At 42.9% G+C, this 15,773-nt stretch overlaps 2 non-coding genes across 2 annotated transcripts; one reads left to right on the forward strand and one right to left on the reverse strand.

The window, feature by feature from the left end:
- Nucleotides 1–1,515: 1,515 nt before the first annotated feature.
- Nucleotides 1,516–1,622, reverse strand: LOC120279778. Its single transcript, XR_005542080.1, has one exon. It is a non-coding gene; the product is annotated as a small nucleolar RNA R71 (small nucleolar RNA).
- A 10,153-nt stretch (nt 1,623–11,775) lies between these two features.
- Nucleotides 11,776–11,882, forward strand: LOC120279763. The gene has a single exon (XR_005542066.1). It is a non-coding gene; the product is annotated as a small nucleolar RNA R71 (small nucleolar RNA).
- Nucleotides 11,883–15,773: the final 3,891 nt, after the last annotated feature.

Raw genomic sequence — 15,773 nt, forward strand, 5'->3', positions numbered from 1 at the left:
TTCTTCATCATCATTTGGACTAGGGAGTGCCTCTTATGCATTTGCTTTGTGTTTTGCTTGAGTTTGTTATACTTGTTTGTTTGATGGCACACTAGACACGCAAGGCCACCGGATGTAGGTGAACCTTTGGGGGTTCATCATGTATTTTTGGATGCTAAACTTTTATTTGAAATGCACTGGGTTGATTTATGTCTTGGCTCATTGTTCTTCATGTCTAGAACTATAAAACAAAGAGATCCTTAGTTCTTTGTTGAGTTGTACATGTAGATGTGACCTACTTTCATGTGCTAGATCATTAATGAGCTAGAAGGGGTATTCTTTGATGGACATGCCGAGAAATTGGATGTCGATAGCCCCTCCTCATCTTAAGGATAAACTTAGGTTGAGTGTATCCTTATGGCGTAATCTTTCTTTAGTTAATGCAATTGTAGGAATGTGATTTGGGAGAAATCCTTGTCATTATTCGTATGGGATTAGGGTTTAACTATTGAGAAATTGGGGTTGAACAAACATTGAGATCCGTCGGTTTAAATTACCCTTGCTATGTTATTTTTATGCATCCATATTTCATGATGACCCCTCATGGGGATCCTTATCCCTAGGCCTATTTATCTCATTGTTGCTTTTGTGATCTCTTTTCTTGCCTTGAAATTGTTATACTTGTGATTTATTTATGTTCTTGCATATATTAGAGTAGTATACCATGTTTAAGTTGTGAGGTTAGAAAGTAAGTGATGGAGGAGTAATAGGAGCTCCTTAGCCCCATGGAATACGATCCGTGGGCTCTTGCACAAGGTATTACCTGGCAACCCCGTACACTTGCGGGTGAGCACACCAAGTTTTTGGTGCGGTTACCGGGGAACTTATGGAATTCTAGGAAACTTCTCGCTTATTGCTCTAACCATTTTTCTTTTCTTTTATTTCTTCTTTTCATTTGTCTTATTTCTTTTTTGAGCTTAACTTTCCTTATCTTTATTGACTTTGCAAGGTACTGTGCATGACACGAGCAAATCCATCAAATCTAGTTACACTTGATAGTGAAATTGAAAAGACCTTGCATCGAAGACTTAGAGAAAGTGGATGAAAGCACTAGTGAAAGAAACATAGAAATTGACGATAGATAATCTATAATCATGGCCGAGGAAAGACGTACTTTATCCGAATAAGAAAGGCCACAGTTCACGGGCAAAGAATTCTCTGTTCAAGCACCATCCATCGCAACAAACAATTTTGAAATCAAGGCAAGCACCATCCTAATGATCCAAAATTCAGTCCAATTTAACGGTCTTGCAAACGAAGATACCCATGATCATCTTTCCCGTTTTCTTGAAATATGTTCCACTTTCAAGATAAAAGGGGTGACAGACGATGTGATCCGGCTATGACTATTCCCATTCTGTTTGAGAAATGGGGCCATACCAATGGCTCACATCCTTACCACCGGGATCGATCAAAACATAGAAAGGCATGGTTGAAAAATTTTTGGGAAGGTATTTTCCTCCTAGAAAAGTGTGAAAGCTAAGGCAAGAAATTTCAGCGTTTAAACAAGGAGTGTCGGAGACATTATTTGAAGCTTATGAGAGATTCAAAGAACTCCTTCGAGGATACCCCCATCATGGTTTTGCTTCTTGGATGCGGGTTCAGATCATCTACAACGGGTTGAACTATGCAACTCATCAATTAATTGATGCCGCAACGGGTGGATCTCTTAGTAACAAGTACCCCGACGAAGCCGAGCAACTCCTTGAATCAATGGCAAGCAATGAGTCTCATTGGGCCTCAAGAAGTACACCACAAAAAGGGGCCAGAATTTATGAAGTCAGTGTTAATGATGCTCTTAACGCAAAGGTTGATGTGTTATCTCGGAAGCTAGACATGCTCATGGGTAGTAGCTCAAACTCAAAGTCAATGTTGAGTTGTAGCACTTGTGGTGGAGGGCATGGAGTCGCCCAATGTCCTATTGCTAGCTCCTCCATTGCCCCAATTGAGAATATTGATTATATTGGGGAACAAAGGCCACAAGGGAAGCCTTACAGCTCAACTTATAAACCGGGGTGGGAGTACCACCAAAACTTTTCATGGAATCAGGGACAACAATAAAAAGCTGCACCACCTCCACAAGGCTCCCAATTGCAACATCCAATATTGGAGAAGAGATTCACTACTGAAGATGTGCTCGCCAAGTTCATGATTAACACTGAATCAAGTTTCAATAGCATAACCAGCAGTATCGATACTCAGTTCAGTAAGATGAATGCTCAGCTTGCTCCACATGGCAAACAGTTCAATGAGATAAGCTCCATTTTGAGGAACCTTCAAGCTTCTGTACAGTCCCTTAAGCACCAAGTGGGGCAGCTTGCTAAAGCAAATTCTGAGCGACCTTCAGGCAGTCTTCTTAGTAACATTGAGGAGAACCCAAGAGAGCACTTGAAGGACATTGCCCTTAGAAGCGGGAGACAGGTTGAGACAAGGGTCAGAGTTGACCCAAGTGTCAAGGCAACTGGGATAGCCGAAGTGGAAGAACCCAACACAGCTGAAAAAGTTATTTAGAAAAGCAAGCAATGTGAAAACAAGGAAATTCTGAAAAATGGTTCATCAAAGCCTTCTGAATACAAACCTCCAATTCCCTATCCGGCCATATTGAAGCAAGATAGGGAGGATGCTCAATTCACAAAATTTATCAACATCTTCAAGCAACTCCACATAAACATCCCGATAGTGGAAGCGTTAACTAAAATGCCCAAGTATGCCAGGTTTTGTAAAGAATTTCTTACAAACAAGAGCAAATTGGAAGAAAAGGTCACAATTGCACTCACAAGAAATTGTTCGGCTATTTTGGTGAAGAAGCTCCCACAAAAATTGAAAGATCCGGGAAGCTTCATAATTCCATGTGTACTTGAGCGCGGAGTTCAAGAAAATGCACTAACAAACTCAAGGGCATGCATTAATGTTATACCCTATACCATGTATTTGAAGCTTGGTCTTGATGAATTTAGACCCACGAGAATAATTTTACAATTGGCGGATCAATCAACAAGGAAGCCTCGTGGGATCATGGAAGTTGTAATTGTCCGGGTGGACAAATTTGTATTTCTTGTGGATTTTGTCATCATGGATATTGATGAAGATGTGGAGACACCATTGATTCTTGGTCGGCCATTCCTCACTACCTCCTGTACCCTAATTGACCTTAAAGAAGGAAAATTAACTTTAAGGGTTGGGGAGGAAGAAGCAGTATATACTCTACCGACGGCCATGAAACACTCATTAGACCATGATGACATACTTTACTTTGTTGATGAAACTAAACTTTTAATTTCTGATTGTGTACAGGAGGTGCTATCATTAAACCTATTGGATGAATACTTGGGAGATCTAGGAAATGAAGATCAAGAAGAATCTCACTCTCCTCTTCCAAGTTCCAATTTAAAGAAGCCAAAGGAGAAGGTTATGTGTACCAATGGCAAAGAAGAAAAAAGAGATTCAATGTTGAAAAAAATTTGGAGGGAGGTCTGGGGAAAGAAGAAGAAAGGTTTCACTTATTCTCATCCAACGCCTCAAGAAAATATGATACAATCTTCACCTCCCTTTACTCATGAAAAATGTGAAATTCATTCATTGATGTCCTTGAATTTACCGGGAAGAAACAACAATAATTTGAAGATGACCGGGGGTAGTTTCAAATTATTCGAACCCCCGTAAGGTAAGTAACAAGGTATGTCAGGCTCATGACGTTAAACAAGCACTTCTTCGGAGGCAACCCAAGCATTCGGGGGTTTATTTTCATGCTTGTGTGTTCTTTGTATTCATGTTCTTGTCATTTTTCGTATTCTCTTGGTGTTGCGAATTTGAATAAGTCCATGCTCTCATTGCTTTGTTTATCATGATCATCTTCCATGTGGTTGTTTACTAGTTTTCGTTGTTGAGTAGCACTTGTTTTGGCTATCATTTCATACATTAGATCAAAATTTGGAACCATTATTTCATGTTGGAGGTGATTTTAGAACACCTTGTAGCCATACCCATGCATTTGGAGGAGTGTCTTTAGGCTTAAACCTTAATTCAGGGTCCAAACGACCTCAATGAGGACCTCATTGAGGCTGTCTGGATTCTCCAGAGACTTTAGCCTACTCTAAACAGCCTCAATGAGGTCCTCATTGAGGCCGTCTAGATTTTCCAAAAACATTACACTACTTTGAACGGCCTCAATGACTACTTCATTGAGGCCGTATGGAGTCAAGATTATCATGCCAACTTGCCACTGGCAAGTACCCCTTGCTTATATCCCGCAAGTGCACGGGTTTGTCGAAGTAATAATCCCGAGTGAGCGGGGATCGAATCCACAGGGAGTAGGGAATGAAAATACTTAATTTGGTTCTTAGCTATGTGAAATATCAATAGTGATTGGTGTGAAATTGATTCAATTCTCAATAATAAAAGAAACAAGTGAGAGAGAAAGAATAAAGAAGAGGGTAAGGCAATCGATAAAGATGGGGTACTCGGATGATACTTCACCTAGGAAAATCGTTTAAAGTGCTAGAACTCTCTCTATTATGCTTCCTAATCAATGCAATGGTGAGTCTTGGAAATCCTTACATACATAGTCCCAAAAATCTAAGGTCAACTATGCCTAACTCTACTCATGTCCCGGGGGAGAGATGAAATAACCTCTCAACCTCGCACTCGAATAAAGTTGCAATGGGCTCTAGGGATTCCAAGTGATAAATCGCTTCCTAATTATAGACCTAACCCTTTGGTCCACGCGGAAGGTCCGTAGCCACAATTAAGCCCTAGATACTAAGATTCCCTCAACGCTTCACTCCATTGCACGCGCAACTAGGCCCCAACGGAGGTTCAACCCTTAGACCATTCACTCTATTATGGCCGCAAAGAACTCAAGGAACATAGGTAGAATCTATCACGTCGGAGGGGAAAGGGGATGTTCCGGTACCTCTCGACTCACCCACAAGGTTACCAACAAGAACTCTTAACCCTAGTGTCACTCTAGGGGAAATGTTCATACAATCAAGCATTCAAGGTTGGAACTCACAATAAACATCAATTTATTGAAATCATAATAAAGAAGTTCAATAAAACGAGTACATCCTAGGGTTCACAATCACCCAAGTACCCACTAGCGGTTTAGCTCTCCATGGAGCTAAGTACAATCAAAGAAATTGAATGTAAAAGCACTGAATCCATAAAGAAATCCCCTCGATGGTCGTGTCGATGGTCTTGTGGAAAGTCCTCTACTCATCGTCCAAGGATTCCTTCGTCCTTTATAGGATACGCCTCGATCGAAGCTTCCCTACCAACCTTCTTCCTAATGGAATGACGATGTCGGAGCCATAGAACCTCTCCAAAACCTTGGCCAATACCCCTCGAAACCCCAGCTGAAAATACTCCCGAATTCCATACTTTCATTGGGGTAACGCAAACGAGCACACGTTTACATCATGAATCACTTGCTTCTTCAATGATGTACGCGTTGGTGGATCTTTTGTTCTTATATGCATAAATCAAAATGCTCGAGTGTGACTGCCTTTGTGCCCTCCAAATGAATGTGTTCACTCGAACACGAGGAGGTTGGCACACACTCTAGCATCTCACACCTGACTTATGTCTTCGGGTTTGAACCTTAGCAAGATCTCCTCAAAATAGGTGCATTATGATCCACATTGGCCTATTTCCTTCATACTCGGCCTCATAACCCTACCTGCATAAAAGTTACATAAAAACACACATATTAATGTAAAAACCTGAGAAAAGTAATGCTCAACATAAGGAATGAACGCTTCGCATTCATATCGCACAAGCATTTATCAAACTCTCCCACACTTAAGCTTTTGCTTGTCCTCAAGCAAACATTAAACATTCTGTGCATCAATGAAGAAAATGTTGAAAGTGCTTGGCCTTAGGTTCACCAAAGTATACAAAGATAGTATTCTACAAGTAAGGAAAATTTCAACAGTAAATACGAAAAATCAATGCTCTAGCTAAAAACTTAAATCAAAAAGGATAACAAACCCAAATTTCGTGTAAGTGTGTGAACTCACTCAAAACACCCCAAGTTATACTCCTCAAAGTTCTAAGTGCAAGGGACTTATTTATCTACACAAGTGATAAAAATTTTAAAAGATGGTAGTAGCTTCACACATCCTCTAAGGTAGCCCTTTCCAAAGCGGTTGCTAAGGTGGCTTTCACACTTTCGAGGTGGTAGCTCTTTCTACCCGGGTGGTAGCTTTCACTCATCCTATGAGATAGCTCTTTCTCTCATTAGGGCATAACTAGTATCCGACTTGTGAGAGTAGCTTCATAGTTCATATGTGGTAGCTCTTTCCACACAACAAATACAAATAAACAAAAAACTATTTTGTTCCTTCTTTTCATTTTTTTCCATCAAAAAGAAGTAAACCTAACTAGTCCCTTTAACATCAAACATGAGTTTCCAATAGAGTTCAAAGAGTGAGTAGTGCACTAAGTGTAAATCGGGCAAAAAAATTCCTAAAAAAATTCAAGCAAGAACTAGAGCATGAAAAAAACATTCAATGTTAACAATTCTCCTAGACTTAAGAATACAAACATTGCAACTAAGGTGAACCGCCATTGGCTATGTGAGCATATATCAATCAAGACTAATAGAAAAGATGTGCGCATTATGAAACTCCCCCCCACACTTAAGTTGTACATTGTCCTCAATGTACACATGCAAGCTCACTCAAAATATATCATTCAAAAATTGATGTGGGCGAAGTAATCAAAACAATACTCCCCTGACTCCTAGTGTTGCGTTTGATGAAGCTAATTCATTGGGAGTAGTGTTCCAACGGGTTGTGAAGCTCGCACGGCCAAGTGCCAAAGCACCTTGGCCGTGCCCGTGGCTAAGTCTCAATTTCCAAGAAGACAAGACCATCTGCACGCATACACGAGGGGGTTCAGTGAAGCTCAAGAAAAACAAAAATAACTCGAGTGTATAAAAGATGAAGCAATGAATACAACTCGATAATGCAAAATAACATAAACTCAGAAGGAAAATCCTTTCTGAGTGAACAAGTCTAAAAACAAGAAAATAAGATAAAGTAAAATGCATGAAAGTAAAAGAAAGGTCAAGTGTCGAAGTCGCTCTCGGTCTCCGTTGCTGCTGCTGCGGAAGTGGAAGCATATAGTGGGTCCTCTGGTGATGGGGTCGAGCATGGAGGTACTGGAGGTACTAGCGGTGCCTGAAGAGTCCTCGGCTGCAGGTCGAATGATGAGGCAACGTCTCGCTCTAGGATCTGCAGTAATATGTTGAAACGTGCCATGAACTCTGTGTACTGAGTTGCCTGCGTAGCCCTAATCTCAGCAACCTCGGCTCAGACCACTCCTATAGCATTCTCGAGCCTCTCAAAGCGATCATTGGCTTGAGAAGGTGAAAACATACGCACTGGGGGTGGTTCCTCGGCCGCTGGAGGTGCCTCGGTGTCCATCGATGCGGGCTGAGGTTCAGGGGCGAGCTGAGATGCTCCGGCGTCGTCACCCTCATCCTCAGCTATCTCTGGGGCTGGTAGAACTAACGCAAAAACACCTGTCCGAACCCTGCAGACCATGCCCATCAACCGCATCGTCTCTAGACCTAGGGGAGCAGGTACACTCGTCTTCTCGGCCCCGCGGATCGAATCCAAGAGACCCATGCCCAGCACTAATCTCGTAATGTAAGGACCCGAGAAGATCGCTCCCAGTCTAGTGTACTGTCCCTGATGTCTGATGTAATCAGCTAAGATGTGCCCTAAGTGTATCGGTACGCGCTCTACCATTGAGTGCAAGTACAGCAACTCCTGGCGGCTCAAGACACCAGTACTATTGCCACGGCCATTCACCGACCTACTCATGATTGCGTGCAAATATCTGTAGGCAGACCGGGAAAGACACGTGGCCTTGGAGACACCGGCTCGTACTGACCCTGACCACATAGCACTCTGTAAGCTCTCTGCGGGGTCAAGGTTCCAGGATAATCAGTAGGCAAGTGTGCGTACTCCTAGGAATCTGTGAATGCCTCCTCGTATAAGCCAAGTAGTATGGAAAACTGCGTAATGCTGAAACTATGGTGGCATCCAAACACTCTGAACTGAATGGTGCCCAAACTGTTGAAGCTCGCATACGCTCTATCAAACTCAAACGAAGAGAGCACCTCCAGTGCAAACTCTCGGATACCTGGCTCTCTAATCGTCAACAACTGCCGCCAACCCCTCTCCGGAATAAGGTCCTCACCCTCATCAGCGAACTCATCTCCCTGCTGAAGATCTCATAATATAGTCGTGTCCAGGAATCAAGTCTGTCCGAAGTGGAGTCTCGATAAGCGCTCATAACGGGCCTGATGTTCGGGAATCACAAATCGCATGCCCTCGGGCTCAGAGGATGACTCACGTGGCCTCTTATCAGTTTGCTTCTTTGTCCTAGGTGCCATGATCTGTTAAATTTAAACAAAATTAGTCAAACAAATTGATAAAACAATACTACAGAAATCCACACGGTCCTGTGGAATTTCCGCACGCCCGTGTGGATTCACGGGGCGTGAGAAACGCATGGCCAGTTATCAACAATCCAAAAATACACATCAAAAATATCTCTAACTTCGTTCTAAATGTAAATCATTGTTCCAATTGAAGAAACGAAGCATTGTTAACTAGATTAATCAATAGAAATCATGAATTGACAAAGAAGATGAAGAAAAATGAATTTACCGACGAGGAGAAATGAGAAAAATAGAGAGCCCCGCCGAAAAACTTGCTAAAAATCCCACCAAATCGGGCGCAATGGACTCGGAGAATGTTGTGAGAGTGTTTTCCGGGGAAAAAGGAGTCGTGAAGAAGGAGAGAAATCATCCACTTTTTAAACGTAACTCGTGACTTTTGACGTTTCAGTAGATCCCCACCGGGCGTGTGGAAATTCCCCACGCCCGTGCAGCCTCACTTCAAAAGCTCCACAGGGCGATGCATGCCCCCTCGGCGCTCTCGGGAAAAACTCTCACTGACTTAGAACGATCTCCCACGAGCGCAGCGGAAATTATCCACGCCTGCGCGCCACGCCTACTGATGGGCGTGCACGCCTGCTGCTTCCCCGGTCATCCGAGAAAAAAATATCAAGTCGCCCACACGCTCAGTGCAGAAAATCCCCACGCGTGAGCATTCACATGCCTCAACCTCACGTGGACGGCCGCACGCCTGTGTTTTTCTCGGGATGGAGGGAGCAACCTGCAGAGTTTCGCACCGGGCGTCGGAAATTACCCACGCCTGCGTGGTTCGCAGAGTCACCCAGTGGGGCGAGTCCACGCCCCGTGTGTTCTTGGGAAAAATCTGCCCAACTCTAGAGGAAGGCACACACCGCGTGGAAATTACCCACGGGTGTGCCAACAAGATGGTCATCCACAGGCAGCCGCACGCCCCGTGCCCTCTCGAAAAAGTTCACAAGACATCCACGGGCGTGTAGAATTTCCACACGCCTGCAGTGTTTTCTCCGGATGACTTAGAAAAAACCTCGTAGGGCTCTGCAGAACTAGTCTGAACATGTTTACACACTCAGAGCCTGCCCTATTGTGCAAGATATACCAGATAAAAACATAAAATAGAACTCAAATGTCCAAACTTCGCCAATTCTCAACAAAACATACAATGAATTCTTTTAAAAACCCACAATAGAATCACAACACAAGCACTCAAAAATTGAAACACCAACACTTAACAATTTATTCATGCAAACAAACTAAACTAAAAGGTACAAAAACAGTAAACACTTGGGTTGCCTTCCAAGAAATGCTTGTTTAACATCACTAAGCTTGACGTATCTTTCTTACCTCATGGTGGTTCATGAATGAAGGTTGCCCTCTTACCCATAACTTGAAAGCATGATGAGCAAAGTCTCTTGAGGGTAGAGGGTGCACTATCGGGCTTCGGACCACCTAACAATGGTTCGTCCAACTTTCTTGGCTCATGTATGTCTCCAATAGTCTTGGGGCATTTTCAGTCGTGTCTTCGAGCCATCTTCATTTTTCGGAGCACCTTCTTCAAGATTCCCGGGGTAGATGTTTCCTCTCCAGTCGAACCAAGCATCATTACTTCTTCATTGCTCTCCTCTTGGTCGAACAAACCTTCATACGGATCCGGGTTGAACATTTCCTGTATATATTCATCAACAATCTCATCATTAGTGTCTAGAAAATACAAAGTGTCATCAAAATCGAGAGAATGCCGCATGGCTTCAGCAAGGCGGTAAGTGAGCTTATCGTCTCTGACTCTCAACGTGACCTCTTCGCCGTCCATGTCAATCAATGCTTTGGAAGTCCGCAAGAACGGTCTCCCAAGTATCAAGGGTACATCTGCATCCTCATCAACATCTAGCACTACAAAGTCAACCAGAAAAATATACTTGTCCACCTTGACAAGCACGTCTTCAATGATGCCTCTCGGATGTCGTACTATTCGGTCCGCCAATTGTAAAGTCATCCGAGTAGGCCTAGCCTCACCCAAGCCTAGCTTTTGGAAGAAAGTATACGGCATGACATTGATACTTGCCCCTGAATCCGCCAATGCCATTTCCTTACCTAAGTTGCCGATGTTACATGGAATAATGAAGCTTCCCGGGTCTTTCTTCTTGTTCGGCATGTTCTTTTGCAACACCGCCAAGCATGAAGCATCAAACACCACTGAAGAACTCTCCTCCAATTTCCTCTTGTTGGTCAATAGGTCTTTCAGGAACTTCGCATGAAGCATCAAGCACCACTGAAGAACTCTCCGCCAAAGCCTCAACAAAAGGAATGTTGATGTGGAGTTGCTTGAACAAACTCAGGAACTTCTTATACTGGTCATCCCCTTGGTCATTCTTTAATCTAAAGAGATAAGGGATTCTTGGCTTGAAAGATGGGGGTGCCACCTCTTTCTCTTTGTTTGCTCCCTTCTCAACATCTATGACCTCAGGTGCGTGTTCTTTCGGCTTCTCACTCGGAAGCCGCCCTTCAACCTCACGACCGCTTCTCAAAGCGATCGCCTTCACATGTTCTCTCGGGTTGGTTTCCGTGTTGCTTGGTAAACTTCCATATGGCTTTTCAGAAAGAGATTTAGCAATTTGCCCCACTTGATTTTCAAGGTTGTGTAAGGAGGCGGTGTGATTGCGAAGTGTAGCCTCGACTGATTCAAACCTTGTATTTGTCGATTGAACAAATCTAGCCAAGTGCTTCTTCAAATCCGTCATTCGGGTTTCCAAGCCTGAAATTCTGTTTTCCACTTGAGGGGCTTATTGTTGTTGTTCGAACCCCGATGGCCCCATGGTCTTCTGTGGTCCTTGATTACTCCTTGAAAAGTTGGGATGATTCTTCCAACCTGAATTGTAGGTGTTGCTGTATGGATTCCCTTGAGGTCTCATTCCATTACCTACAAAGTCAACATTCTCAACTGAAGAAACATCACCTATGACGATTGGGCAATCAGAAGGAGCATGTCCTCCACCACAACTGGTACAATTTGTCATGGCCACAACTCTATTCGAAGCTATAAGATCTAGCTTCTTACTCAAACTCTCCACTTGGGCCGCCAATGAAGTTACCGCATCAATTTCATGGAGACCGGCCACCTTTTTCTTTTTCCTAGCATTCCACTGGTAGTATTTAACCCCATTTCCTCAATCAATTGACGTGCCTCATCGGGGGTCTTGCTACCTAAGGTACCTCCTGTCGCCGCATCCAAGAGTTGCCTTGTACTCGGGTTCAAACCATTGTAGAAGGTTTGAACAATCATCCACTCCGGGAATCCGTGTTGCGGACACTTACGCAGGAGTTCCTTGAACCTTTCCCATGTCTCAAATAGAGACTCCAATTCCAACTACATAAAGGATGAGATCTCATTCATAAGCTTTGCTGATTTTCCGGGAGGGAAATAACGGGCTAGAAAAGCTTCTACCATCTCCTCCTATCTAGTGATTGATGCCCTAGGTAATGAGTGTAGCCACTGCTTTGTTTTCCAGTTTAAGGAAAAAATGGGAAGGCTCTCAATTTGATGGCATCATCCATCACACCATTTATCTTCAACATGTCACACATCTCTAGGAAGCTCTCTATGTGACTGTTTAGATCTTCATCGGCCAAACTGTTGAAATGTGCGGACTGCTGTAGCATATGGATGAATGCCGGCTTTAGCTCGAAATTCTAAGCTGTGATTGGGGGACGCACAATACTCGATTGTGTTCCCAACACTGAAGGTCTGGCATAATCGGATAGTGTCCGTTGTTGCTCATTTTGTTCTCCCATGTTGTCAGATCCTTCTACTTCCAAATCAGCTAGATTAGGCTGTTCTTGTACAGGTTCTTTCCCTTTCCTTCGAAGTGTATGTTCAAGCTCAGGGTCTCCTTCAATCAATATTGATGGATTCCCTGGGTCATAACCTAGAGTTGCACCAAAAGTAAAGAAAAAGAAAATCAGAATGATGATAGAATAAGAAGATATGAAATAGAATGTGTAGTGAAATAGCTAAGAAACCAAAGTGCAAAGTATCTCTAAACGCCTAGCTCCCTGGCAACGGCGCCAAAAACTTGACAAGTACCCCTTGCTTATATACCGCAAGTGCACGGGTTTGTCGAAGTAATAATCCCGGGTGAGCGGGGTCGAATCCACAGGGAGTAGGGAATGAAAATACTTAATTTGGTTCTTAGGTATGTGAAATATCAATAGTGAATGGTGTGAAATTGATTCAATTCTCAATAATAAAAGAAACAAGTGAGAGAGCAAGAATAAAGAAGAGGGTAAGGCAATCGATAAAGATGGGGTACTCGGATGATGCTTCATCTTGGAAAATCGTTTCAAGTGCAAGAACTCACTCTATTATGCTTCCTAATCAATGCAATGGTGAGTCGTGGAAATCCTTACATACATAGTCCAAAATCTAAGGTCAACTATGCCTAACTCTACTGTTGTCTCGAAGGAGAGATTAAATAACCTCTCAACCTCGCACTCGAATAAAGTTACAATGGGCTCTAGGGATTCCAAGTGATAAATCGCTTCCTAATTATAGACCTAACCCTTTGGTCCAGGCGGAAGATCCCTAGCCACAATTAAGCCCTAGATACTATGATCCCTCAACGCTTCACTCCATTGCACGCGCAACTAGGCCCCAGCAGAGGTTCATCCCTTAGACCATTCACTCTATTATGGCCGCAAAGAACTCAAGGAACGTAGGTAGAATCTATCACGTCGGAGGAGAAAGGGGACACTCATGTACCTCTCGACTCACCCTCTCAACCCTCTCCAACCTAGCTTTGTCTAACGCTCGTGGTGTGTCACTCACTCACAAGGTTACCAACAAGAACTCTCAACCCTAGTGTCACTCTAGGGGAACTGTTCATACAATCAAGCATTCAAGGTTGGAACTCACAATAAACATCAATTTATTGAAAGCATAATAAAGAAGTTCAATGAAACGAGTACATCCTAGGGTTCACAATCACCAAAGTACCCACTAGGGGTTTAGCTCTCCATGGAGCTAAGTACAATCAAAGAAATTGAATGTAAAAGCAATGAATCCATAAAGAAATCCCCTCGATGGTCATGTCGATGGTCTTGTGGAAAGTCCTCTACTCGTCGTCCAAGTATTCCTTCATCCAGTATAGGATATGCCTCGATCGAAGCTTCCCTACCAACCTTCTTCCTAATGGAATGACGATGTCAGAGCCGTAGAACCTCTCCAAAACCTTGGCCAATACCCCTCAAAACCCTAGCCGAAACCCTCTCACTAGTTGGGGAAAAGATAGAGAAAAGAATACTGAAATCGGGGCTGGAATCGGCTTTAAATAGGGCTGGAATCGTTCGACTACACGGGCGTGTATGATGTCACACGCCCCTGTGAAATTTCTACACGGGCGTGGATAATTTCCACACGCCCGTGTGGATTCTCTGTTTCTCTGATTTCTCGGCCGGGCTACTACAGTACTTGCTACAGTTCTCTTCCGGAAATACTCCCGAATTCCATACTTTCATTGGGGTAACGCAAACGGGCACACATTTACGTCGTGAATCACTTGCTTTTTCAATGATGTACGCGTTGGTGGATCTCTTGTTCTTATATGTATAAATTAGAATGCTCGAGTGTGACTGTTTTTGTGCCCCTCCAAATGAATGTGCTCACTCGAATACGAGGAGGTTGGCACACACTCTAGCATCTCACACCTGACCTATGTCTTCGCGTTTGAACCTTAGCAAGATCTCCTCCAAAATAGGTGCATTATGATCCACATTGGCCTATTTCCTTCATACTCGGCCTCACAACCCTACCTGCATAAAAGTAACATCAAAACACACATATTAATGTAAAAACCTGAGAAAAGTAATGCTCAACATAAGGAATGAATGCTTCGCATTCATATCGCACAAGCACTTATCATCCACCTTTTCTCCCTGTTTACTATTCTTCTTCTCCAAACTAAGTTCCATTCTCTACTATCCATCATACCATTGCTGAATCTCACCATTTCTTGTTCTAAATCATCTCCTCATCTATTTGGGAAGTAGATCTAGTGTTTGTCTTCAAGCTCCACTCAAGTGTTCTCAAACTTTTGTTGGTAAGAAACTTGATGAAATGAATTTATTTTCTTCTTTTCTTCTTGCTTTCTTGAGCTTTTGTTTGGATTGTTTCAAGCTTTTAGCTTGTCTTGTGTGGTTTGAGCATCATGGTTTTGGATTCTCTAGAATTTATGTACAAATCTTTTCAAATTCATGTTGATGGGAACCTCTTGCAAATTGAATAGTATCCACACGGCCTCCATATGGCCATCTGGATCTATTCTCTTGTGTTTCTTCATGTTTTTACCCATTTTCATGCCACACTTTCCGTTATCTTGGATTTCTTTAATTCTTATTTGAATTATTATTTATGTAGGAATGTTGCATGCCAAGAAACTCACTTCTAAATGGCCACGGAACGATTCTCACACCCCCGAAGAACCCAGTTTCTCTAATTCTCTTCACAAGACTCGTTATGAAAGTTTAAAAACCAAGATAATTGGTACTTTTCATCATATTGAAATGGAGTATTCTAGGAGAACTTGGGTGGGATGAGCAAGTGAAATACTTATTAACTCATAATGGTTGGACGGAATTATTTTCAATCGATGAACCCACTTTTCACCAACTTACATTGGAGGTGTTGAGCACATTTGATGTGAAGCAAGATGAAAGGAGTGTTATCACTCAAAGAAAAAGTGCCATTTGATTCCAAGATTTTGGAAGAATTCATAAAATGAACCACATGGAATTTGCAAAATACTTGGGAATTTATGATGATGAATTCATTAGCATGTCACTGCTCAATCGGCCCCCACATTGATTATCCATTTGGCATGAGTGAGAGCAAGTATTGGAATTCTTTAGTGCCTAGTGACACCAAAAATATGCGGGAGGCTACTCGTTTGGTGAATCCCCTCCACAGATACATTCATGCTCTCATCACACACTCTATTGGACGTCGGAAAGATAGCACGGGTGTAGTTACACAATCCAACTTGTTCACCATGTACGGCATCAATGAGCAGTATCCTATCCATCTAGGCCACCTTATTACTGAAGCTTTCCTTCATGAGGGTCGGTTTGTTCATCTGGGATCCATCTTTGCAGGACCCTACATCACCAGATTGATTTGAGGTATGAATTTGTTGGACTGCACTCGAGCCATGACTGCAGTCGGGGATGTGGTGCCTCTTGAAGCGCCTATCTTGCAAGCAATTGGTTTGTTAGAAAAGAAGGGTGGCATGTACAGACT

The sequence above is a fragment of the Dioscorea cayenensis genome, chromosome 16, assembly GCF_009730915.1.
Source record: "Dioscorea cayenensis subsp. rotundata cultivar TDr96_F1 chromosome 16, TDr96_F1_v2_PseudoChromosome.rev07_lg8_w22 25.fasta, whole genome shotgun sequence".
NCBI classification, from domain to species: domain Eukaryota; kingdom Viridiplantae; phylum Streptophyta; class Magnoliopsida; order Dioscoreales; family Dioscoreaceae; genus Dioscorea; species Dioscorea cayenensis.